Source organism: Erpetoichthys calabaricus, chromosome 11, assembly GCF_900747795.2.
Source record: "Erpetoichthys calabaricus chromosome 11, fErpCal1.3, whole genome shotgun sequence".
NCBI classification, from domain to species: Eukaryota; Metazoa; Chordata; class Cladistia; order Polypteriformes; family Polypteridae; genus Erpetoichthys; species Erpetoichthys calabaricus.
Window position 1 is genome coordinate 13,392,136 of NC_041404.2, and position 25,007 is coordinate 13,417,142.

Consider the following 25,007-nt stretch of genomic DNA (forward strand, 5'->3'; position numbering starts at 1 on the left):
GATAAAATTGAGTTTGATGCTCCTGCCATAGAGTTTTAACAATTCCATGTGAAGACCAAAACCCTTTTCACAGTGTCCTCACTATGTCTGTCAAACTCTTCATTGACCTTTAAATAATATATACTTGCTATAGGTGACCTTTTCTATACCCTTCCTTCACTAGTTATGTTCCTAACCTGGCCACTGGGTCAATCGTTGATTGTCACTTCTGTATATAGGGTTCAGCTAATCAAGGTTTCTGTCTGTCTGAGCACACTGAATTAAATGCCCAAATGACTGACACATGATAATTAGGTCAGTTTTAACATTAATGACGTTTCTCTGGATCCCCTGCCAACATTCACAACCTAAATCTAGCAGAAAGATGCAGCTCACCTCACTGCTTTTGCTCTTTAGGTTATACTTATGTCGTCACATGGTAATAAAAATGCCAACATGGCCCTGCTAAGACACCTTTTACAAATGTGCATATAGTATGTACTCACCAGACATTCTCAAATACATGGCTACATGACTTCAAATGTGTTCAAATGTGTATTCTGACATGACCTCATACATGCAAACACCATCACGTACATGATGACTACGTTTGCTCACACAACTGCACACATGTTCACATAGCCTCAGACATACAGACGTCATCTCATGCATACTTGTACAAATACTCACACTCAGTTACAGTCTTGCTGACCCCAGATAACATACAGAAGAGAAGACATGAGTGGAGCTGCAGGTAAATTAGCATTTATAGTGTGGAGGGCATCAGAGTCTTTTCACAGGTGCACATTCATAAGATGGAAAAGCGTTTTAAGAAGGGAACTACCTTCCCCCCCACCCCCCAAGCCTAATGGCTCTGAGACCTGGGGGCTTCTAAATGGGTTTTAATGATTGCTACAAATTCATCTGAGCTGTTGGTTTTAATTTGATACCAGAGGAAGATACAAAGAGGGAGCGGTGGGTAAGCGTGCCTGCCAATTTCTCAGTGGAGAACAGAGAAAGTAGAAAATAATTGAGTGCCAGGGAAACTAGAGCCATCCATCATCGATCCTCTCAGCTCTTATTAACATTAGCGACAGTGAGGGGCGCCCGGTAAACACTCAGATCGATTGATTGGCTGACTGTGCCGACTTGTTAAGTGGGGAGATACGTGACGACCTGCGTTCCATCTCTCTGGCTTGAAACTTGTCATCACCATTATGACTAACAGAATGGTTATTCGGGCACTGTCGAGTTGACACCATCCAATCCAGTCTAGCCTTACAATCTAATAGTGTGGCTTCATCCTATAAAGTTTCCCTGTCCCCCCTTATGAGTGACCAAATTGACAAAGCATTTCTGCCATTCACCTCCGTTACCTGCTGCCATGATATGTATATGTGTGAGCATCTATATGTGGTATTCTAGAATGCATATCCATCCATCCATCCATTTTCCAACCCGCTGAATCCGAACACAGGGTCACGGGGGTCTGCTGGAACCTAGAATGCATATGTATATATTATATATATATTGTAAGAAGTGAACGGGCAGGCAGACTACTTGGAGAAGCCAAGAAAGTTTGTGTTACCACCCAGGTAACTCCATTTAATTATAATCTCAAAAGATAACAGCTCCAACAAAATTAGGATTGTTCAATGGCAGACATTTACAGTATGAACTCTGTCCTCTGGGTTAGTTAGTTTAGTATTTGACAATACCTTCCGGGAACCAGGGCTGGCTTTATATGTGGGGGACTGGAAGGGCCAGGAGTTTTTTTGCGGGCAGGGGGTGGGGTCAGTTGTCCCTTTTGAGCACTTTTGTTGGCTGTGGAGGAGGAAGGAGAAGACTTAACGTTAGCGTCAGAGCCACCTCTCGTTCTGGTGTGGTTTTGCTTACCTCACTGGAGACAGGAAGGTGGTCTCTAGATGTGCGTGCGTGACAATATGCATCTACAGTATCTCCATGTGTGTATTTGGATTTTCCTGGAGTGGGCAGTATAGCTGAGTGTGTTGTCATATGCTGGCTGTCTCCACCCAAAAAGAAGCATAGGTCTGCACCAAGTGAGAGTTTTAGTTAGCTAACAGCAGTCTGTAGAAGTGGCCTGAGTAGGTCTATCACTGGAAAATGGGGTCTAAGGTACACTAATGCAGACAGAAAGAGCAGCTGGTGGGAAAGCGGGTCAGTCGATCATTTCTTCAGCATTCATTAAGTCCAAGAACCAGTGGAGTCAACTGGTGTTTACTGTTTTCTTAGTGCTGCTGGTGTTAGTCTCAGGGGAAGTAAGCTGGCATCACATTAGGGTTTTGGGGAATTACAAACAGACTTTTAATTTTTACAGAATGAAGTGACTGATCCTCCTGTGTTTCATTTTTCTTTCCCACTCCTACCATTCAGTGATGCTACTTGTTGGTGTGATTGTTGAAAGGATTTTTACAACAATACAGGAGCATTTTAAACCGAGATGCCACATTGTAGAATAATTGTTTGATAAAATGGGAGAGTGAATCGTAAATTAACTTTTGAAATACCATAAAATTGCAACAGAAATACACACTAATACATATAATAAACATTTCCTTATTCTGTTTGTCTACTAATGACAAATATATTCGGACATTTTTCAGGCAGTGGAGACAGAATTTTGACTGTATGGTTGTTATACTCACTAATCATGGTTCTGGAAAATGGTAATGAGTTGCATGTTGATTAACAAATGCAAATAAGAATTGCAGACCCTATAAATCTGTTCGAGGTCTTAGACAGCTCCTATGGGAGGTGGAGTTTCCGTATACCTGAAGGCACTTGTGTTTGAATAAGACTCTGTGACTGAGCTGGATGTGCATGTGTGTGTGTGCGCACGAATGGATGTGCTGTATCTGTGCCTGGATGAATGGCTGTGCACATTTATGAGTAACTGAGCATGTGGGTGTGTTAGTATATTGCTATATATAAAAATCCATGCACTGTATTTACATTCCCAGGTACATCTGTATGTGTATGCGTGTGTCTAAGACTGGGAAAGTGTGTGCCTACCTAATCTGTACATGTATATCTTAGCCTGTGTCTGACTTCAGATGTTCTTAAATCTGTATGTGTTTCTGTGCGTTCTCACAATTGAATCTGAATGGGTGTATCTGAGAAATTATGCATGTTCCCGTACCTTAATGATTATTCGTGTGCATGTGCTTCTACAGTGTATGTGAGTGTACCAAGACTGAGGCTGGCATGTCACCTGGTACACAGCTCCTCCTCATTTCTGGCGTACACAACAGAAGCAGGACTGAACATTTTGCACTGGGAGTAGACCATTATGATGCCCATTGTGTCTATAACAGAACGTACCCATAACCACTTATCCCCTGCCTTTAATGCCCAGGAGGAAAAAAACAAAATGTAAAGATGTCCCATAAAGAACAAGAAAAATAGATTCCATGGTGTAGAATGCAGGTATTAAATGCCTCCATACCCTTCCACCAGACCTCCCCAGCCTGGGTCACCCCTAGAATGTGGAAGCCCATAAGAGATCTTTCTCCTTCTTTCATGTAACCCAGCAGTTGGTGGAAACCCTCACTGCCCAAGTAACAGTAAAAAATGCAGGTGTCAATGAAGCATGTGAGGAATTTTCCGGAGCGAGTAACACCTCTCTCTCTCACGGTCTCTGTTTCTATCTCTCTCTCACTGTCTAGGCTTTTCCAATTTCAGAAAACTCTCAGGCTGAGCAATGAGAATTAAAGGGTGCATCCTGTTGCCATGGTGACAGGCTATTTGTTCCAGTGACAGAACGACATTTTTGGTATTTCTTTGTTGTCTGGAGGCATTCCTTAGGAGATTTTATGATTATTTATGCATCTCTATTTGCCATTTTCCTATATGCTGTGTCCTGTTTAGGGTCATAGACTGCATGTTCATTTTATATTAGAATTTTATTTAACTCTCCTCTGTGTCTGCCACTGATTTGCTTCTCTCTCTTTCTAACATAATTTCTCCTATATTATGCACTGGATGCAACAGGGTAAGTTTTCATGTAAAATGCCCCAAGTCGGCTCTCTTAAAAATTAATTGTTATTATTACCTTAACTTGTCATATCAATCTATTAGGTTAGCTTTGCCTGCCAATTGCTATATGAGCAGCTTAATTGTTCACTCGGTGTCCTTCAGTCCAAAAACATGCTGCTTTATTGGTGACTTTGAATTAGACTAATGTAAGTGAGTTAGTGAGGCTGCATGTGTTAGTAAATGTGCCATCCTTTTCACAGCTGAGTCCTACTTAGCTCCTGTTACCAGAAAAATTCAAATATGTGAATTTCCCATTGGGATTAATAAAGTATCTATCTATCTATCTATCTATCTATCTATCTATCTATCTATCTATCTATCTATCTATCTATCTATCTATCTATCTATCTATCTATCTAATATAAAAAATAATGAAGAGCATTACAATTGAATTATTTGAATTAGCATACAAATGACCATGGTGCACTGACAAATAATGTGTGCGACAAACAAAAACACTGACAAATACACACCAACAAAAGAGTGCAATAAGAAATGCATTCAGTGACAAATATGTGCAGCTATTAAAGTGACAAATTACTGTACTCTGCATTTTATAGCATCACAAAACAAAACATGACATGAGGAGGAAACACCATAGGCAAATGGAGAGACAACACAAAATCAAATGAAATAAAACAGTAAACATAATGTATGCTGTGATTTGCAGCATCACATTATATGCAATCCCCTGAAAAAAATTAAAATGGTATTATTCTTTTGTTTATTGCCTTGTGATGATGTGATTGTGGATTTCAAAGAGATTGTGGATACTGTAGTGACCAGCAGACATTAACACTGCAGGGAAAAGCAATTACATGCGTAGTGGAGCCGGCTACCTGATTGACAGCAAACTCTCTAGAAGCTCCCCATCACTTTCAGGGCTTTGTAGGGAGCACCATACAGTGGAACACCAAGATTACCTGGTGGTCTTTCGTTTCTGCCAGCATAAGGTGAGTGTGAGCAGCAGCTTTCATTAAGAGGATGACAGAAGTTGGATGTGCAGCTAGAGGGAGTTCAGAAAGACGGCGGGTAACGGAGTGGTCTCGGAGGCAGGAGTTAGGAGCCCTAAGGATTCTTATGTGCCAGAGAACATGGTGACAAGTTGCCTTGGGGTCTGCAGGTACACAACAGAGCATGGCACAAGATCGAAGTGCATGTGGAAAGGAAATAAGCCATGGTGGGTGTGACTTGTCGTGATACTTGTGTGTATATTTGTTGTTTCGTTCCTTAAAAGGGGAAGTTTGCACAGGCATGCAAGGGTTTAACGACTTGCCTGTTGTGTTGTGAAGTAAAATAACAAATATGGGGGCTCATACTACACACCCTGTGTGTTGCCAGTCTGCCTTTGTCTCTCTCATCTTCATGATCATTACAGTATTTTCTCTCCAGAGCTAGAGGTGTCTAAATCAAGATACTGGATGCGTAGCTTAATCACCACCTGCAACAGGACAATAGAAACATCCGGGTGGATGCTGTCTTTAGACTTTTTGCAAGTGCTTGCATATATTAAGTCAACTTTAATTGCACAGTATGGTTACTCTTTAGTTTACATGGTTTTTATTATCACCTTATTTGTGCTTCCCCTCATGTTATAGGTTTTATTGAGCAAATTGTGTTTATAGCATTAGAAGCCACACGGTACAGTACAGTGACCCTTTATTAGCTGTGCATAATTGTCACTGCACACATTATTTCTCTATGTATATGTCACAGCTCTCTTTTGTTGGCACCAATTTGTCCTATGCACTTTTCTCAAGTTGCAAAAGACAACTACATTAATTCAGAGTAGTTTCATAAGTGACAAGTCATGTGTTTGATCCTTCCTCACCCTAATTTGGATTTTTCATTTGGTGCCAACTTGCTTTTATCTGGCCACAGTGTCCAACTCCTCATGGTTATTTTGTGAAGCCGCCATTCTGATGGAATCTGTGCAACATGTACTAGACTGTCTGAAAGAGGGGATCCTTCCTAGACTCAAGGAATGATCCAAACTTGAGCTCCTTGCTTTTGAGGATCTCTTATAGTTTAAGAAAATGCCTTATTCTGGCTTCAGGCCCATCAGGACAATGATGAGCAGCAGGTGGCAGTCTAAATGAGTGAGATTTGCAAATTGAGAAAGGTAAAAAGATGAAGCACTGCCAGCCTCTGTTCTACCCTGAGTCTCGTTACCCTAATTGCCAACTCACATTTTTGGCAGCGGCACCAGGCACTCCAGCAGGTCCAGACCTCTGGTTTGTAGAGAAGGGAGGGATTAGAGCTCTTGTGTGACTCTTTGCACCAACCAGTCAACTCAAAGCCGACTCATTCTCATATCTAAAAATAAAACGCCTGCTGTGTGCTCTTCTGCTTGTCCGCAAGCCACTATTTCGCCTGTCACACAGAGATCTGCCATATTTCTCTATAGCCAAACACAAGAATGAAATAGAATTTTTGTAAGATATGATCAGCACAGTTATGTTCCTGGCAGCTTGCAGGATGAAGAATCCAGATCTGCAAGCTGTCATTCCATTGGCTCCTGGAGATAGGCTTTGGTAAGCCACGGAGCACCGTCAGCTGGCCGCCTCTTGTGACTCTTTGGGATCGTTAGCGCTCAAAGAGCTTAGTGGCATGTCTACTCTACAGCTTCCACGTGGCAATACATAATTAGCCTTCTCTGTGTAAAGAAGTCTAAGCGATTAGTAAGCAGAACTTGCACTTACACACACACACATGGCCGGCATATGCTCTGCCCGAGTCAGGAAACAATTTTTGTTCTCTTTGAAGCCCACTCCTACTGAGGGGGTAGCTAAATGAAACAATCCTGGCTTCCTGTGCAAACGAGACTCCTCTCGAAATACTCTACAGGCAGAGCATCAGTGAGTTTCTGTGTGTGTTTATTGGGACCGGTTCTGGATGGATGTGACGCCAACTTGCACACTGCAGTATTGGCTCCCGTATCACTTCATAAACCTCTTGAAGGGCACACTGGACCCACATTCTCTCATCTGTGTTGTATGGACACATTTAACAGAATATGTCAATACTACAGCTGTTTGCATGGCCTCTGCAATGATATTTTTATTGATTATATTCCCTATCCATGCTGATAATCTTCAGATCTAGATGATGATTGCTCCTGGACAAGCCTCTTTCTACTTATGGTATTCATGAAGACTGCACAGTATCATCTGCCTCAAGTTGACTTTTCACAAATATTCTATGGCTATTTTTCAGATGAGAATCAATGGATGGAGACACCTCGGTCCTGGCAACATATTCTGTCATCTAAATGAAACTACTTATTCTTAGTGGTTACACAGAGCAGCAAAGTTCAACCTAGGAAGTTATTTTTTATTTTTTCACTGTTAACAACACCCACAGGTTTTGATTTAAATAGCTTATTTACCATTAAACTCTTTGCATTCAGACCATTGGAGCAGGTCTTGGAAAAATTGTTTTGACTTATATAAAAAAGCCAAATCTACAAGGCCCCTCGTTATCCCACGTTAATATGGTTGGTCACTCATATTACTGCTCAGGTTTAAACACAAAGAGCTGTGGGTATTTGATGCCAAGTGTCACAAGTTTTTGCTTTGGGGTTGCATGGTGGCACAGATGTTAGTGCAGCTGCCTTATAACTCCAGGTGGCTGGATTCTAATCCTGGCTATTGCATGTATGGGCTTTTCCCTGGATACTCCCTTTTGCCAAAGAACTAATTGCTGGGTTAACTGATTTCTGTTACTGTGTCTAGTAGGGCTGCATGCTTGCTCAAACATGTCCTGTGATAAGTAGAAGCCTTTTTGGTACCCAATGCTGTCGTGTTGTCTCCAACCTCAAATGACCTTGCATTAAAAGAAGTGAGTTCATAAAATGAATGTATGAAGGAATGAAATCAAACTGGTATGCATCCATAACCTCCTTCTGTGAGACCCTGGAGGGCTTTGTCATGCCTTCTTCACCTGTCATTTAGTATACCAAGGTTAAATGCTCAGATTATGTCTCTGATGTAAAGTCTTGTCTCATAACACATAACAACAATAATCAGCATGCAAAATTGAAACATACACAAAGGTAAAAATGTACTGTTAATACCAAAATCAAGTTAATGTGAGACTTGTCTTACACTTCTCCAACCAGAAAGCCCTCTCTGAGGATTGCCCTTGACAATGTTACTACTGATGTGACATTAGGTGATTCTCTCTTTCAATCAACACTTTTCTTCATCAGTCCAGAGTTGTTGCTTCCATTTTCACAGCATCCACAAGTTTCATTCCTTCCTCACCACCTATACTATTCATCTGTTCATTCAGACTCTTTCTCCCTGACAGGGCTTCCAGTCCCTACTATCTGGCTTCTCCAATGTGTCCAGATTTTTCTAGCTTGATGGATTATTCAGTTCACCTTCATTACTCCTCTGCTTTGCTTATTAAACGTACAACTCCTATCTTGATGTACGCTAATCACTCTGTTCCTGAATACCTTTAGTTTCTGGTCTATACATATGTCCAGTCAAGAAGTCTCCATTCTGCTTTGGCCTGTCTATTGCCAATACTGCTTAAATGGAAGAAGTTTCTCAGTTTCTCCTCCCAAGCTTTGGAATGAGCTGCCACTGATCATCAATACACCTCGCAATCTACTGACACCACTTGAAGCACCACTCTTTACAAAGCATCTTGGGATTGATTAAACTTCAAGCTTTCTCCTCTCCTTACGGATATCTGTTGCTCTGCTAACACCATCAGCAGTCACCCAAGTGAGGTTTTGTTAGACTGCTAGTTTTCCTCAAGTCATTGGGCTAACCAACCTTTTGTGCTTTACTTTAAGTTTGTTCCCTTGAGTTTTTTAAGTTTACACATTCAAATCAATCAAATGTATTTTAATGATACGGATTTTTTGAGTTGTCTTTTTTGTCTAGTGCTGCTTTTGTAGCCCAAAGACCAAAACTGCACACAATACTCCATATGAGGCCACACCAATATATTATAAAGTGTAAGCATAACCTGATTTGAATAGTACTGTACACATCATGTTGTATAACCTAACCTTCTCTTAGCTTTCTTAATGGTTTCTGAACACTTCCAGGACTGTGACAAGTCCACCTAGGTTCTTCTCATAAGTTGTACTTTCAAGTTCAGACCTGCAAATGTGCATGCTGTAAATATATAACATGATTCCTTTGATTCTAGATTATCTGCCAATCCATCTACCTTGGTATCATCTGCCAACTTAATCATCGTTATTCATATTCCTATCTAGAAAATGTATGTATGTTAAAAACGGCAGCAGCTACAGAGTATGGGTACAGGACACAATGGTTGCCCTGTGATGGACTTGTGTCCTCACAGAGGTTGCTTCCTAACTTGATTGCCAGGGCAGCCATGATACTATGCAGGATTAAGGAAGGAAGAATGGATAGACATACTTTGTAGGGTCACAGACTTCCCTGTTTAATACTTTCGAACAGTTTAATGCACTCATCTGATCATTGCCACTAGACAACTGCACTTGTCCTGGCCACAAGTTTCATTTTCAGTCATTTGTGCAACTACTGGTTCAAAAGGATGCATCTTATCCTAAAAAGTATGACTGACAGTGGCAGACTCATACAGGAATGTCATAGCTTTGTATGGAGCACCTTGTCCATCAGATAGTTGAGTGACTGGAACGATGCTCTATTGCATGGGCTGATAGGGCTGGAGGCCAGCTGTTCACAAAATGTGCTGAGGCCTCCCTGACCCCTGATCCCACGAAAAGCCATTTTCTCAGCTTTCTCAAAACCAGGAGCAGGTGATACTTGTAACTCTGAGTTCCTCTTCTCTTGCTCTGTGTTTTCCTGGGATCTCTTGCTGAGAGGCTGGTTGACTGCAAGTGAGGTTTTTTTGGACATGTGTCTTCTCCCATCCCCCTTCACTTCTTCCTCCTTTGAGGTGGCGCTAATGCCACCAGTCTCTGCCTCTGCAGAGAGCGACACTTGTTTTCCAGACAGTTCTGTTTCTATGCCGAGGGGAAGGATTTATTTTTCTCAGACATCACATTCTCATGTTTTTTCCTTCTACTCCTCTTTCTCAAGCCCTCATTAGTTTCCTAAACTGTACATTATAGATGTCAGCAGAGAGAGAGACAGTTTAAGAGCAGAGCTCCTGGGCCCCAGTGCCAGCGGTTTTATAAATTTATTAAAGAAATGTAATGCTGTCAGACTATTTCTGAGATATCCATGAGGTCATATGTTTCAGGTATAAAATGACCAACAATTAATACATTTCTATAGTAAGCACCACATCCAGATACTGTATTGAACAATAATTTCTACTGTCTAAAAATTGACAGATGAGGTGACTCATGTTGGGTCACAGAGTGATGCCCATTGCACCTGTAGCTTCATGGCTTACTGCCTAAGAACTTAAACCCTTGATCACATTGTCTAGTGTCTCCCTTCACTAATTATGTGTGTCCATATCCAAGGAAAGCTTCTACAATTTTGAAAAAGGTAAGGCATTGATGGAGCATCAGGAGGCATTTTGGAGTACAACCCCAAGCTTTTATTGGAGGATTTATTGAAAAGGCACAGATTCCTGTTTCAAGTGAGTGGGATTGTGAGGAAGTCTATGTCTTCATACTTTGGAAATTTAGTTTCCTGTACTGATCCCTACTAAAAAAACGACAAAATTCCCGACTGGCAGTCAATCCATAGAACTTCCTGGTGTTTTTGTAGACATTTTACAAGCATCTCATATTTTCTCTTTTGTGCATTTCAAACTCAATGAGCCTTAGGTTCAGATTCTACTGCTTCAAAAAGGTCAGACATAATTCTGAATACTTTATATAAAATGTGGTATTTAAAATACACTGCATAAAGTAAAAGGGTAATGTTTGTATACTTGGTTTGTCATGAAAGTAATCCATGAGGTAAAAATGTATGATTGAAACAAAAGAACTTATGGAAGATATTATGTAGACTAATGCTTTACTTATTAGACCCTGGGGTGCCAAACAACTTCAAAAGAATATGAAGATTACACAAGATAGTTACTGGTGTGGACTTACTATACACTTGGTAAAAAATATATAGAAGCAACACCATGTTAAAAAAGTGTACTGTGGCCATTAAATTAGAATACTTCATTTTATGTGCCACACATGTAGATTTTCATATTGCTACAATGTGATGACTCCTAACCAACCTTTTTTCAATACAGTTACGATCAGACACTCTTAAAATTATCTCAACATTGAGATCCGAATTGGCTGGTGCAGTGTGTGCACCACTGCCTTACTAGTGAGACCCCATCTGGAGTACTGTGTGCACTTTTGTTCTCCAGGTTATAAAAAAGACATGGCAGTGCTAGAGAAAATCCAGAAAAGAGCCATTGCGTTGATTCCAGGGATGACAGGTATGAGTTATGAGGAGAGATTAGGGAGTAGAACATTTTAGTTTTAGCAAGTGGAGACAAAGAGGTGGTGACTGAAATTTTCAAAATTATGAAAGGAATTAGTATAGTGGATCCAGGCTGTTACTTAAATCGAGTTATTCAATGGAAATATGGAGACACAGGTCAAAACACATTAATAGGCACTGAACTGGACAAAGAGGATTTGAATTTAGATAGACAGAAGAAATTCCAACAGCAAAACAAACTTTGACTGATTTTTAAAGATATAGATGCATTTGGAAATGTCACAAGGAAAAACTGTAAACAAGTTTGTTGAAGAAGATTTGGTGTTAAATTATAGGAAGTTATGCTCCTCTAATCACATGAATTAATTTTGTTAGCTACTTTTCCTTGATCAAAGTTATGTGGAGCTGAATACTGTCTCAAAGCAAGAACTGTCTCTGTATTGAACCCCCATCCATGAAAAATATACATGCCCACCACATCAATTCCAATTCATGATTTAAAAAAATATTATGCATTAATGTGAACAGAAATTGAAATGTGTCTTCCTTTTCCATTCATAAGTTAATGATACATTAAGGAAGCCAGTTCTGAAATGCATCTTTTTTTCAACTTCTAACCCTGCCTATTAAAGCCTACCCAAGGTAATCCATGACAGCTGGCAGGAATTTGACAAGGACAGAGTGGAATCATACATACTCTGGTCAATCCATCTATCAATTTACTGAACCGTTTAACTCAGACCAAGGCTGTGGTAGAGCAGAGTCTGTCCAGGCAGCATTGGGTGCAAAACAAAAAAAAAAACCCTGGAAACTGTATTAGTCATTTGATGGGTTTCTCTCTCTTAGACTAAGCCCATTCACTTAACACACATGTGTTTGGGATGTGGGAGATAAGACAAGTGCCAACATGACATGACATGACATGACATGACATGACATGACATGACATGACATGACATGGGATCATGGGAAGCCAGATCCTATCCCAGCCACAATGGGCACAAGGTTGGAAGCAAACTTGGATCCAGTCCATTGAAGGCCCAGCACACACACACACACTAGGCAAGTCGAATAACTTGACACATTTGTCTTTGTGGATGTGGGAGGAAAGCCCAAGCAGACACAAGGAGAACGTGCAAATTTCACAACAACTGCCACTGGGTACATAATTCTATATGCTTGGCCAATGAGGCAGCAGTGCTAACCGCTGCATCACCATGTTATCCTACTAACACACATTCACTGGACTGTGGGATTGCAGAGCTAGCCATTGGGTTAGTGTGTTACCCAAACATAAACGCTGTAATCACATGAAAAACAGAACAGTGCACACTGCCAACTATTGAACCTATATAATCCAGGTCAGGGTCACAAGGACTACATACTGTATTACAATTATGACTAAATTCAATATCAAAGTACATTTAAAAAAGGAACATTAGTTCTAGTGGAGATTAGATAAATATAACAGGTTCCTCATTTCATTTATAGCATTTGTCAACTATAAAATAACCTTGGGCCTAATGGACCTTTTTGAGATGATTTAATGCAAAGGGAACCCTAAACCAAAGACCAAGGGCAACATCTCCAAAACAGTTTTGGAAAGGATGAAGTGTATCAACCAAGATGCTTCCTGCCATTCTCCTTGGGACTTATGTACAGTGATAAAGGGTCTGAACGTTTTTGTATCCTGTGATTTTGCTTCCCTGATTTACTGCAATGAAATGTTCTTCTTGTGCTTTACTGTACGATGACTGATCTTGGAAAATATGTGGTATGTTATGACTCTTGGAATAAAGGCTTGATAATCTCTGTTTAGACACATCACTCAACCTAACCTCATGTGTTTGGACTGTGACAGAAAATCCACATGAAAAAACTGGTTAGCATGCAAGCTCAACAAAATGGGTGCCCAGGCACTGTATAAAGGCTGTGTAGTGCAAAACCAACTAGTTCAGTGAACTACAACACATTGAATAGGCAAACATGTGTTGAGTTAATACAGTGATATTATAATATCTTACTATATTCTGTATATATTTCCCTGTAGTATTAAATGAAAAGAAATTTGATTTTTTAATATTACTGTTGAGTTTGATGGCAAGAAGTGAGTCCAAATTTCCAATATGGACTAAACAACACATAACTAGGCTACAAATCAACCCATGCCCTATCATCTACACATGGATTCATCCATCCATTCATCCATCCATTTACTGTGCTTTTCTTTTACAAGGTTCTGATGAGATGAAACATATCCCAAAACATCCTTCCATCAAAAAATTCACTGTAACAGAAACATAAACACCAAGCACTCATTTACAGAGAGCCATTTTAGAGTCTCCAATTGATGCCATTATATTTAGAGTCTCCAAATCATGTAATTTACATTTCTCTCTGATGATGGATGAAACTGACATACCAGAAAGAAAATCCTAAAGGTCTGTAAGAAAACAAGACCTCCATAAGGACAGGGACCAGGCCAGGATTTGAGGCAGCAGGTTTAATTACTGTACCAATGTGACAGTGTAACATAACATTAGCATTAAACACAGTTTCATTATTCAGGTTTGATAAGATATGGCATATTTCCAATTAAATTAAAAAGTTATTAATTGTTTCAAAATGTATACTTTTGGAACAGCAGAAATGTCTCTACTGGTCAGGGTACTGTTTGTGTGGAATTTGCATGTTCTTCCTCAGTCCTTGTGAGTTTCTCTCTGGGTACTCTGGCTTTTCTACCAAACACCTTTATCTAACTTCATTTGGGACTCTAAATTACTCTAAATTGGCCCTGCACGAGTAGGTTTGGTTTGCGTGTTTGTGTAGGTTCTTCAATGGACTGGCACACCATGCAGTCCAGGGCTTCTGCTGCCTTCATTTGCTAGGTCCCAGCCCACCACTCTAAACACGATTAAACTGGTCTGATAATGGATTGACAGATAATACATTGAGAAATTCATTTAAGCATTTGTCATGTTACAACTAAATATTTTACATGCAGGCCAGCATTACAAAATGCACATTTTAGGTTTTAACTATTTGGAAAGATTTTTTTTTTTTTAATAAGTTGGCATGGCTGGAAAATCCACACAATCACCTTGAATTTAACTTGCCAACATTATGGCAACAGGAAGGCACTCAATCTGCTACAGAGTGAAGGGAACCTCAAGCTGGCAAAAAGCCTGCTAAGTGCCTAGCAGAGTTGGGGGTACCGGAGAATGGTTTAACGGGTGCACACAAATTCTGCTTGGTTGTTATGAAACTCATGAAAATGTTAATCAGACTCGGCATGTCTTTTGGCAGGTGGCCATTATTGAAAATACAAGTCTTCTCTAGACAGTGCATAGGTCAGTAACCCCTTTTGTCAGCAGGAAATTTGAATTTCTCCCTGGCAAGAAAAGGCTGCTCAAAAAGGCCGTAAACACCGCATTGCGTAGCTGGCATAAAAAGAGGTGCGCAACCACTCAATCATTGATAAAGAAACTCTGCATAAATTGTTCCCTGTTATTGAAACTCTGGTTATCTCTGCCTAGGCATCCCAGAGCTGCTAAGTGCGATCACCTTAATCATAAGCAAAACTTTAAGTCATCAGTCTTGTTGCATTAATGTGGATCACCAGCCCTACTCATCTTTGGAAGTAAGTGAACCCATATAGAGAACAGGATGAGCACAGACCTTTCCTTATGAGGGAAGAATAGGAATTATTGACCTAGGCCAGGGGTAGGCAACGTCGGTCCTGGTGAGCCGCAGTATGTGCAGGTTTTTGTTCCAACCCAGTTTCTTAACGAGAACTCAATTATTGCTGATGAAGCACATATTGCTTAAGTGACATTTTAATGCTTCATTTTAGTGGTCTCGCTTGTTAAGGTTCTCCAACCTTAATTGCTTATTTCAATCTTAAACTGCTGCATTCAGTGTTTTAATTGCTCCTTATTAGCAATAAGATGTAAAAGACAAAGCAGCCAGCAGTTCTCCAGCTAGCTTTTTTCCAATTACATCTGTGTGTGTTCATCATGCACTGTTTGATTTAATAAAACACTTAATAGAAAAATGTGACAGACTGAAAATGATCTGTTTTAGGCTTCATATCATTTGGATGATATCCTTGGAAAGGAAAAAAATCTACGATATAAGAGCCTTACATTGCACAGACTAACAAGCCATAAAATTAAATAAGGTCTGAGATTGGCAATGATTGGTTTCTAATTAAGCAATTGGGTTGGCATGAAAACCTGTAGCCACTACGGCTCACCAGGACCGACGTTGCCTACCCCTGACCTAGGCCCAAGTCATTCTTTTCAGCATTGAAAAACTCATTTATATAAACCTAACAGTCATCTTTGGAAGTAGGTGAACCCATATAGAGACAGAAAAACCTTAAAACTGTCAAGCAGACAGCAGTAAAACTAGAGACAAATGAGCACTTAAGCCAATGTTCCCAAGATCCTAAAGCTGAGAGGGCAATGACCCGAGAGAAGAATGAGAACTTGACTCAGAAAAATCCAAGACTCTGAACAATGAGGGCAATGACTCTTAACAGCAGTTGTCAATTGACGTAGAATCCACAAGAACTTCTAGCACAGAAAGTCACAAGCCTTTAAAAACTACTTGGAGATCTTAAGAATCCATAACAGCGGAAGCTATGACTCACTAAAATAATAAGGAATCCATCCATCCATCCATTGTCTCCCGCTTATCCGAGGTCGGGTCGCGGGGGCAGCAGCTTGAGCAGAGATGCCCAGACTTCCCTCTCCCCGGCCACTTCTTCTAGCTCTTCCGGGAGAATCCCAAGGCGTTCCCAGGCCAGTCGAGAGACATAGTCCCTCCAGCGTGTCCTGGGTCTTCCCCGGGGCCTCCTCCCGGTTGGACGTGCCCGGAACACCTCACCAGGGAGGCGTCCAGGAGGCATCCTGATCAGATGCCCGAGCCACCTCATCTGACTCCTCTCGATGCGGAGGAGCAGCGGTTCTACTCTGAGCCCCTCCCGGATGACTGAGCTTCTCACCCTATCTTTAAGGGAAAGCCCAGACACCCTGCGGAGGAAACTCATTTCAGCCGCTTGTAGTCGCGATCTCGTTCTTTCGGTCACTACCCATAGCTCATGACCATAGGTGAGGGTAGGAACATAGATCGACTGGTAAATTGAGAGCTTCGCCTTGCGGCTCAGCTCCTTTTTCACCACGACAGACCGATGCAATGCCCGCATTACTGCGGATGCCGCACCGATCCGCCTGTCGATCTCACGCTCCATTCTTCCCTCACTCGTGAACAAGACCCCGAGATACTTGAACTCCTCCACTTGGGGCAGGATCTCGCTACCAACCCTGAGAGGGCACTCCACCCTTTTCCGGCTGAGGACCATGGTCTCGGATTTGGAGGTGCTGATTCTCATCCCAGCCGCTTCACACTCGGCTGCGAACCGATCCAGAGAGAGCTGAAGATCACGGCCTGATGAAGCAAACAGGACAACATCATCTGCAAAAAGCAGTGACCCAATCCTGAGCCCACCAAACTGGACCCTCTCAACACCCTGGCTGCGCCTAGAAATTCTGTCCATAAAAGATATGAACAGAATCGGTGACAAAGGGCAGCCCTGGCGGAGTCCAACTCTCACTGGAAACGGGTTCGACTTACTGCCGGCAATGCGGACCAAGCTCTGGCACTGATCGTACAGGGACTGAACAGCCCTTATCAGGGGGGCCGGTACCCCATACTCTCGGAGTACCCCCCACAGGATTCCCTGAGGGACACGGTCGAATGCCTTTTCTAAGTCCACAAAACACATGTAGACTGGTTGGGCAAACTCCCATGCACCCTCCAGGACCCTGCTAAGGGTATAGAGCTGGTCCACTGTTCCGCGACCAGGACAAAAACCACACTGTTCCTCCTGAATCCGAGGCTCGACTATCCGACGGACCCTCCTCTCCAGGACCCCTGAATAGACTTTTCCAGGGAGGCTGAGGAGTGTGATCCCTCTGTAGTTGGAACACACCCTCCGATCCCCCTTCTTAAAGAGGGGGACCACCACCCCGGTCTGCCAATCCAGAGGCACTGTCCCTGATGTCCATGCGATGTTGCAGAGGCGTGTCAGCCAAGACAGTCCTACAACATCCAGAGCCTTGAGGAACTCCGGGCGTATCTCATCCACCCCCGGGGCCCTACCACCAAGGAGTTTTTTGACCACCTCGGTGACCTCAGTCCCAGAGATGGGGGAGCCCACCTCTGAGTCCCCAGGCTCTGCTTCCTCATTGGAAGGCATGTTAATGGGATTGAGGAGGTCTTCGAAGTATTCCCCCCACCGACCCACAACATCCCGAGTCGAGGTCAGTAGCGCACCATCCCCACCATATACAGTGTTGACACTGCACTGCTTCCCCTTCCTGAGACGCCGGATGGTGGACCAGAATCTCCTCGAAGCCATCTGAAAGTCGTTCTCCATGGCCTCCCCAAACTCCACCCACGCCCGAGTTTTTGCCTCAGCAACCACCAAAGCCGCATTCCGCCTGGCCTGCCGGTACCTATCAGCTGCCTCCGGGGTCCCACAGGACAAAAGGGTCCTGTAGGACTCCTTCTTCAGCTTGACGGCATCCTTCACCGCCGGTGTCCACCAGCGGGTTCGGGGATTGCCGCCACGACAGGCACCGACCACCTTACGGCCACAGCTCCGGTCAGCTGCCTCAACAATAGAGGCACGAACATGGCCCATTCGGACTCAATGTCCCCCACCTCCCTCGGGATGTGGTCGAAGTTCTGCCGGAGGTGGGAGTTGAAGCTACTTCTGACAGGGATAATAAGGAATGTAGTCCTTTAACCAAAGGCTTTAGGAGAACAAGTTTAGTGACTTCCAAGATCACTGAGATTTTCAAGGAAGTAGAGAGTTCATTGTTTTGCATCCATAACTCCACAGCTTGCAACACTGCACATATTTCCAGCTGTTCTCCCTTGGTTTTCAACTCAGTGCTTGGTTTTGTGCTCATATTTGTTAATGCCCTTCCTGCTCTTATTATTTCGCTCAAATGTTGAAGTACCATATTCTGCTATATTCCCATTTCTCCTTTAATCCTGAACGCTTCACCACTGCGGGTCTTGCATTTTGCAAGATGTTTACACTATGCTTTCTATTAATGAGTGTTAATTGAAATAAGGAACAATCCATCCAATCAGAAAGATAAAGGTTAACCCAAGCAGGTTTTATGTAACTGGTCACAAACAAATCAGACCCAGTAAGAGAGACAATATTGTGTGCAAGGACCATGAAAAACAATTCTGTTCATCCAGCAGTACTGACAACGTCTCACGATACAGATTTAAAAAACAAGGTTAACATTTTACACGCTAAAAAAATTCAATAAAGTCAATTTGAAATTTGCAGGCAGCAGAAGCAGCTCATTGATGACAAACGTGCTTGTTGTCCCTACAATCAGAACTGTTTTCCTCTTTTACCTTCAATCTGTTGATGTCACAATATTTCCTCTTGAAAAGAAATGACCATTGCAGGGCCTACTTGTTATGCACGTCTGAGAGAGGAAGTCAGTGCAAAGGTTTTGTGAAGCTGTAATTTACTGCCTACACAGTCAAGTTCTGCGCCGCCAATTAAAGCCTTGTGGTTTCAGTCACATCCACACAAGCTGATGCAAGGATGTTCAATGAGTGCTTAAAGTAAATTATGGTGCGTATTGGTTCTAACCAGCAGAAGGTGCAGGGCATTGAATAGTTGTACTTGGCGTTGTACATTTAACATTGGAAAATAATGGACAGTGTATACATGTGTTGTTTTCTAATACGCCAAAGTAGAAAAATACAATGAGGGAACAAGTTTTCATACCTTAGGAATTCTTTTTATTGCTGCTCCTTGCCTTGTTATTTGTTTTTCTCCCACATATAATTCATTCTTTTAAGATGATTGCTGTTTCTAAATGTGAATGCCATTGAGCTCTGATGTGCTGCTTCTCTTCGCTTCTTTGAGTGTCACATTGATTCTAGCTGGTTTAACTACAGTGGCTGCATTTAGCAGCACTGACTGCTCACACTTTTTAGTGGGGAACAGCCACTTAACAGTTTATTGAGCTCCATTTTACTCAAAAATCATAAAGGAGTACCCCAACTCATCCATCCCAACACAATCCCTATTTTGAGATGTGCACGTCACTGGTAGAAGGGCGCAGCCACTTGTAATAAATAATAATAATAATAATTCTTTACATTTATATATTTCTTTTCTTAATACTCAAAGCATTTTATATAGTGAATGGAGAGCCACTTCAACCACCACCAATGTGCAGCATCCACCTGGATGATGTGATGGCAGCCATTTTTACTCTAGTACACTCACCACGCATTAGCTGTTAGATGATGAAGGGGTGAGAGACAGTTAACTAATCAGACACAGGGGATAATTAGGTGACCAGAATGACTAGGCCGTTGTGGGCAATTTAGCCAGGACAATACACCCTACTCTTTACAAAGGATGCCCACGGATCTGTAATGACCACAGGTAGTCAGGACCTTGATTTTACGTCTCATCCGAAGGATGGCGTCATTTTTACAGCACAGAGTCCCTGTCACTGAGGCATTGGGATCCACATTCAGAGCACAGGGTAAGCGCATCCTGCTGGCCTCACCAACACATCTTCTAGCAGCAACCCAAGTTTTTCCTGGTTGGTACTGGCCGGCTCAGACATGCTTAGCTTCAGGTGGAGGACCTGCTCTGAAGTGAATGTGGTATGGCTACTCGCTCTAACTATTGCTATTGTATGGCTATTGTTTTCATACTGTATATGTGCATGTTAGGTTAGTGGCTGACTGTAAATAGGCCCTGTGTGAGCTTGAGAGTGTGTATATGTGCATGAGTGGGATCACCGATGATATAGTGCCATGGATTAAGTGTGTTTCTGTATTTGTATAAATTATAGTTATATTAACAAGGACAGCCACACAAGAAAAAAAAGCAACTGCTGCCCCATTAGCTGTAAGTGGAGCTCTTAAACGCCTTTCTACATAACTTGATCTTCAGAATCCAAGGTTTTTAAGCTGACATCTGCACTCACTGTGATAACACAGTTAACTTTAAGTCATTTATGATACTTCCTAGGTGGTAAGGTGTCACATATATGACTGCTTAACATGTTTGACCAGCTGCTCCGTGTAGTAAGACACTGCAGTGCATGGCACTTTCTAAAACTGACCAACTTACGGTACTTTGTGAGAAAATTGTCAGCTGTTTAGGGTCTTGACCTGAAAGGTTAGTCAAAGTGTGGGAAAAGAGAAGACAGTTGCAAATAAGGCTGTGTGGCTGTCTCCTAAATGAAGTCCTCACCTAGGAATCTGCCAACACAATGTTGGTTAAATAGAAATATGCAAAACATCCCTGCCACAAGTTACCACACCTGCTCCTCTAAAGACTATCTTATGTTTACTTATGCATTACAGAGTAAAAACTATCCATCTAGCTGTTCTTAATTAAACTGGCTTAGTCCAAATCTAGCCCATCCTGGCAGCACAGGTATGAAAACAAGAAACAAGCCTGGATGAGATGACATTCTGTCATAGGACACAATCACCCACATCCATATTCAAAAACACATGTCTACAGAAAATGAAGGAAAACCGGAGAAACTTGCAAAAAACATAAACAGAAGAGTTAAACAATCACTGGGCAAGAATTTGAACCCAAGAACCGTGAGGTAGCATTGCCATCCACTATGTCGGCATTCTGTCCTAGTGCAAAAGCTATCAAAAACATTTTAGATCCACATTGGTATTGGTGGGCATCAATGGCTCATGGCCTGAGTGCTTAAGACCTGCTGAGGAATATGGTGATTGACAATCTCTTACCAGAGGCTCTTTAAGGGGGAGACTAAGGACACCAACTATTTAACATTAGAAATAACAATATCAAGCAAATATGGATGACCCCTACACATCCTCCCACATTGATACAAAGAGGGACAGAAGGTTCAGTCAAAATCATTTTCCTTTGCCTCTGTCTTTTTTGTCACTTTGGGTAAAGAGTAGCTGGAGAAATCAATTCTGTGAAATCAGTTAAGACAAGAAAAGTGCCAAGAACATTTAAAATGTATAAGAAATTCCCAAAAAGGAGTGGCATAAAAAAAGCTGGGTCACACTAAAGTGTGCCATAAGGGGTGGGAATGGTCAGTGCTGTTAAACTGGTGGACAATACGCTCGTCTTGGGTTCCCAGAGGTGCTTACAGTGTGTGTGAGGCAAGTTTCCTCACTCCAGGGAATCTGAATGCCCTTGGCCCAGCCTTTTGCCTTTCTCATTTCATTTTCCCGTTCTACAATGTGATCCATTCCCAGCGGCATTCACATGCTTCAGTACAACACTTTTTCAAATAGTGATTGTGAAGGGGCAGCGCAACTCATTTTCTATGGAAGTCTTCTCCCCTGAGAGAGGAGCTTTAATCTGCACAATTACATTGTTTAGGGACAAGGGGAGAGAAATCAATACTGCTCGTTGCCTCACTCAGCAAGAATCCCCTCAATGCCCGCAGCCACCCACACAGATAGCCACACACTCAATGCCACACAGGAACAGTGTGTGGGCACACAGAAACACAAAGACGGATGACACAGAAAAACACAGCAGATACACTTCTTCCACTAACTGGCTGGACTGCTTTAGTAGGATAAAGCATGCATCAGTATGGCTTCTGGCTGCTTTCTTTTCTCTCTGGAAAAAATGGAAACAAATGAACCGAGGCTATGAGTCCAATTACTGCATGACACAAGTGATGAAGTACTAAAATTACCTTTAAGGCAACAGGCACATAATTGATTTTAATTTTGAGTTGATTAAGTCGACCCACACTGCATGTCGTGTGTCTTAAGTGCCGTTTTTGCACCTCAGAGTGTTAAACAAGAACAGATACCCCACGTTCCTTTTGGCTACTTTTTGATAAAGTGGCAAAGGCATTGGACTGTAACTTATCAGGTTGCTGATTCAACTCCCACTGCAGTCTCCCTAACTGCCATTGTCAAAATGTGTAAATAAGTTAGTTTTGGAAAAAGTGTCAGCTTAGTATATAAGGTGTGATGTAAAACCCTCTGCATTATAAGCTTAAGTTTATCATCATGTGTGAATATTATTACTTGCATGTCTGCCACAGACTAGTGACAGTAGTCCAACTGACAGTGAAAACAACATTAAAACGATATATACAAGAAATAGTCACGATGTTGTCAGTAACAGTGGCTACTGAGTATCCTTAAGGCCTGTAGAGAAAAAACGTCCCTGAGAAACTAGTAGTGAAGTGTTAATGGATGTGAACAGAGGAAGACGATAATGGACTACACAGGTTTTCAATAAAACTGCCTTCAAGAGGAATGGTGTTATATTTGTTCTGGACTGAAGGCAGCTCTGTCCCAGCCAACTTCACCACCCTCTACTGTAATTATGTAGTCTTGAGCCAAGCAAATAACATACCGTGCGATGTATGCAGTTAGTGAGGATGGACCCGACTGTGTACTTGTATAAGTTGGTGAGCAGAGATGGAGACATTCAGGCTTTCCACATGTGTGTGGAAATACAGGACACAACACACATAGCTAACTTTACCAAGACAATGAGCACCAAAATGTGCATATCCAGGACTTGTTCAAAGAAGGGCCCTCTATGAAGCACCCACTATGCTTCACCCTCAACAATGCAAGTGTGCACATTTTAAATTTCTCCAACAGTTACATTGGTACTACCTGCACACAACAGTCATAACATGATAAAGCGAGAGCTTTACTCATCCATACCCACAAGATTACACAACAAGAGACAGGCTTCCCTTTCATCTTGTCAAAAGTGGTCCAACCACAAATATGTTCTCAGGCCGCCTTGACCTGCAATTTATTGAGTCTGAATAATGGAAAATGAAACTGGATCTGACAAATGAGAATTGACACCCCTTAAACCAACAAAAGCACAGTGATGTGCTCAGATGCTGACGTATTCGGTGGGTTCATAAAGTATTCAGGCCTCTTCATTTTCTGCATGTTATGTTGTGTTGTATATTTAATTGTCCTCACAGGTGGGGCAGTGGTAGTGCTGCTGCTTTGCAGTAAGGAGACTGTGGAAAATTGTGGGTTCGCTTCCCGGTTCCTCCCTGTGTGGATAGTGCTTTGAGTACTGAGAAAAGCGTTATATAAATGTAATGAATTATTATTATTAATTTTAATTAACACATTTGCCATTTTGCCTATCAATATACCCTCAACAATCTATAATAACAAGTGAAAACATGTTTTCAGAAAGGTCTGCAAATTTGTTAAAAATCAAAAACTGAAATCTCCCATTTACGTAAGTATTCAAGTGCTTTGTTATGGCACTCCAGATTGTGGTCAGGTTTATCCTGTTTGTTTTATGTATCCTTGAGATGCATCTAGAACTTCACTGGAGTTCACCTATGGCAAAGTGGATTGATTGGACATGGTTTAGAGAGACACACAACTGTGTTGTGTATAGGGTAACACAATTCACACTGCAAGTTAATACAAAAAGCAAGCCATGAAGCCCAAGGAACTCTCTGTAGACCTCAGGGATAAAATTGAGGAGATGCATAGATCAGGGCAAGGATATAAAACAATTTCTAAAGCTTTGAGTGTTCCCAGAAGCACACTGGCCTCAATAATTGTGAAATAGAAGAAATTTGGAAATATCAGGACTATATCTAGAGTTCTCCATCTGGCAAACCGTAATATGCTGGCAAGAAGGGCATTGGTCAGGGAGATGACCAAAAACCAAATAGTCATTCTAACAAAGCGTCCTCTGCGAAGACTGGAGAACATGTGAGAAGAACAACCGTCTCAGCAGCCGTTCATCGATTAGGAGTTTACCGTAGAGTGGCTAAACAGAAGCCACTCCTTAATAAAAGGTATATGATGGCATTTAAAAGACTCAGAGCATGAGGAGAAAAGATTCATTGGTCTGATGAGACAAAAATTAAACTCTCTGGGCAGACCTCCAAAAACTGTATCTATGTCTAATACCATTCCTACAGTGAAGCATGGTGCCACCATTCCTACAGTGACGCATGCTATAGGGGTGCTTCTCAGTGACAGGGACAGGAAGGCTAATCAGAATTAAGGAAAGGATGAATGCAGCTAATTAGAGAGAGGTCCTTGAAGAAAGCCTGCTCCAGAGTGTGTGCGACCTCAGCCTGGGGCGACAGTCAACCTTTCAGGATGACAATGATCTGAAGAATACAGTCAAGATAATGCTGGAGTGGCTTTGAACCAAAACTCTGACTGCCCCAGCTAGCCCAGCCATAGCCAAGCCTTAAACTGCATAAAAACAATCTGAGGAGAAGCATGAAAGCGGTAGTTTACAGATGCTTCCTGACTGATTTAATGGAGATTGAGAGAATTTGCCAAGAAGAAAGGATAAAATGCCTAAATACAGGTATGTAAAGCTTTTAGAGACTTACCCAAGAAGATTTGTATCTGTAATTCATGCCAAAGAGACTACTATAAAGTCCCGAATTAAGGGCCTGAATCCTTATATGAATGAGACATTTCAGTTTTTGATTTTTAATACATTTGCAAACCTTTCTTAAAACATGCTTTAACTTTGCCATTATGGGT

The 25,007-nt window shown here is 41.8% G+C and overlaps 1 protein-coding gene across 6 annotated transcripts in view; it reads right to left on the reverse strand.

Moving 5' to 3' along the window:
- The window catches only part of ablim3 (actin binding LIM protein family, member 3), a 185,609-nt gene that overhangs the window by 155,061 nt on the left and 5,541 nt on the right, over positions 1-25,007 (reverse strand). The gene's annotated exons all lie outside the window — the stretch shown is intronic.